This window comes from Limulus polyphemus, unplaced genomic scaffold, assembly GCF_000517525.1.
Source record: "Limulus polyphemus unplaced genomic scaffold, Limulus_polyphemus-2.1.2 Scaffold1736, whole genome shotgun sequence".
Lineage (NCBI taxonomy): Eukaryota > Metazoa > Arthropoda > Merostomata > Xiphosura > Limulidae > Limulus > Limulus polyphemus.
Window position 1 is genome coordinate 83,472 of NW_013667346.1, and position 3,435 is coordinate 86,906.

A 3,435-nucleotide genomic window follows, 5' to 3' on the forward strand; every position below is an offset into this window, starting at 1 on the left:
GGTAGCTTAACACTAATAATTTTAATTTTAAGCACTAGATGGTAGCACTATCTATAAATGTGAATTACTACCGCTTTTTGTTTCTTTTAGAATGATAAAATACAGTGTAGCCTCGTTATAACGCGATCGTTGAGGTCCATAAAATGTCATCGCGAAATAAGAGCGGTCGCACTAAATCGGGGTTTTGTAAAGAAACACTTAAAATATTAAAAGTCATTAGTATTTAAACTATAACGAGGGTATGATTACGAGGTCGGTTCCAGGGACCGAGCTCGTGTCGAAAGATTTAATGACCCATCGCGTTCTATCCGAATTCGCGTTAAATCGGGGCGCGTAAAATCGAGGTTTCACTGTAGTTAGGTAAATAAAACGAACAAGAATAATTTCATATGATAAATAAAAACTTTGATCGTTTTGACGATTTAAGATGTTCTCTAATATTGTAAGCTAAGTGTTTTATGTCTATTCATACGTAAATATGTTACATATAAGTATCAATAATAAATCATATGTTATTAAACAATTGTTAGAGAACGGTATTCCTTGGAACCAGATGAGTTGTTTCTCAGTATCCAATGGTGAAACAATCAGTGAATTATTTTAATTTGCAGCAATTAAATATCCTTTTCTCAGATCTAAATTATATATTTTTCTGCATATTGTACAGGAGCTACATACAATTTTTTGATCAGTGTTCTTTGAGGCTGAAAGGCTAGTTAATCTAACCTATGTAAAAGCCAGTGTGTGTCACGTCACATCACGCTTGATTTCTCGAAATAGGAGGAGTCATAAAAGCCAAAATGCATTTATCCAGATAGAATAGTTCAATTACTGTCTGCCCATTACGGTTTTAGTGACGGGGATGCCGTGAAACCTTATAAGTGTAGTGAGTGTTGGGATCACCTAGTCTAGAGCCAGTATATAAAATTTATTATTAAAGTAAAAATATCGATTCAATTTTAAACTTAAATCATTTCTGAATTAAGCTATTTTCTGTTATATCACCAACGTTTTTAATATCTCTTTAATCAACGAAGACTCTAAATTAAGAAATCAACAAATATTTTTCCAGTTTTGTTGTCTATACATTTCATTTTATACTTTCAGTACATAGACCGAGTGTTACCAAAACGCACTGACTTTTCTATATATTAGAAGTTTTAATCTAACTTATTTTTACCAATAATTATTCTATGAATACGCCAAGAATTCATTTCATGAATGATCTTAATTTTGATTGGCTCACAAAGGAATTTACTGACGTTTCGCTGCCTTGACTGCAATTTTCTGTCTCTTTGTTGGTCAAGCTTGATTTCGCAAAATTTCCTTATTTCAATTAGCTATGAAATGTGAGGTTAGAGTATACTATGGGGTAGGTGGGGGGGGGGTAATATTTGCATCGTCACTTTTGAAGGGCTATCTAATAAGATTCAGTGACTGTTTGTGTGTGTGTGTGTCACGTGACTCCCCCTAAACCGCAGGTCACACCGACTTCTAAGCGGTACCAAACGATTCGTCTCGGCCCCGAGGTTTGTACAAAGGTAAAAAATTTCACCAAAACCCTTAGAGAACCTGAGTATTTCGCGAAAACGCTTTTACGGGATTCCTTGAAAACGGACTCCAAATTAGGCATTGATTTACATTAGAGCACGTAAATAAGTAGGGCTACTAATTACTGTTTGTAACTTGGTTAAAGAAATTAAGTTTGCATTATAGCGGCCCCGTAAATGTGGGCCATAGGTCCAGGGGTTCGCTAGTATTTGCATATAAGTGGCATTTATATCATAGGGGGCCCCTACGTGTCAACAGTAAGCCCGAGGGCTTATAAGACTAAAAATAGTAATTAGATACCCGAGGTGGGCACAGCACAGATAGCCCATTGTGTAGTATTGCGCTTAAAAGGAAAATAAAACAATATTTATCAAAGAGTGAATATAAAGAAATTTTCATATTTAAAATGATTATAAACTATTTATCCTTTGTGAAAAAAATTCTATTAGGGCACATTGACAAAAACACATTGTACTGCATATCTAAATTGTTTTTCTTGCAAACTACTATTATGCTTGCCCCCCAGTGGCACATCGGTATGTCTGCAGACTTACAACGCTAGAAACCGCGTTTCGATACCCGTGGTGGGCAGAGCACAGATAGCCCATTGTGTAGCATTGTGCTTAACTACAAACTATTACGTTTATTCCTTTCTCTCTCTCTTTTAATAACACGAAATCGGTTGTTTGAATGACATAAGAGGGAAATATGTGTCAGTGTGATGGATAATGCAAAAATAACTGGACACTCTCCAGAACAGATGATGCTTACAGTAGCTTTGTAATGTGCAGACATGTGATGCACTTTCTACCTTCTATAGTGACATAGATATCTTCAACACTTTTAAGTACTTAGTTTCACAATGTCATAGTGACAACATGTTGTCCAGAAAAATCTATAAAGCTTCCTTCTTCTAATTAATTCGTTTCTTTGGTCTCTTTTAGTAGGTGACACTTTATCTATCCACAATGATATTTCTGCAATTGGGTGAATGGTTAGCACTAGAATATCCTTTGCTGGCCAGTTATGATATTGACTGAAATTGACAACCGACCAGTGCTGTCAGGGAACAGAGGTCACGAAGTGACGGCGACTACTGGACAAAGAAAGCGAGTTTACATTCGGTATTCGAGCCCACTTTCTTAGTTCAGTCATCTACTAAGAGAGTCTACTTGTTTGGGATTATAGTGTTTAGTTCTCCTGCAATCGATCCTGTGAGAAAGAAGGTGTCAGGACTAAATGCAGTCTAAGGGAGAAAGGACCTTTCGCTTGTCAGTGTGAGTACGCTCGCTGTGTTTTTGCATAATAGAGATTTTGTACACTCTTATCAAATTGTCCAGACTTTTTTGTTTCATATTGTTTCATTCATAAACTCTGAATAATTCCTGGACTGACTTGGCGTTATCTACGTGTCGATCCATTGCACCCTTGTAGTGAAAACAGATTTACTGAGAATACCACAGCTTCATTAACGGATACACTTGAAATGCTGACTGAGACTGACCTACTCTGACAGTTTTGGAAACGTTTGGTACACGTACAAACTTTCCTCTATATAATGTACGATTCTCAAGATGCCTTTGATGAAATTTAGTTCCCTTTGACAAATAGTTTTTAAAATATACTAACGTTAAATCGAAATTTTCTTTATATAAGTCATCCTGTAACACACAGTGTAAAAAAAGTTAGCTTACATTACAAGACACATACAGTATATAAAATTTAGTTTTGCTTTTCATGTAATTTACTGTACATAAAGTTTGATTTGAGTCATAAGACATATATAACAAGGAAAAAAGTAGATTTGGTTACAGAACTAATGCCGAACTTCAAGTTTGTTTGTTTGTTTTTTGAATTTCGCGCAAAGTTACACGAGGGCTATCT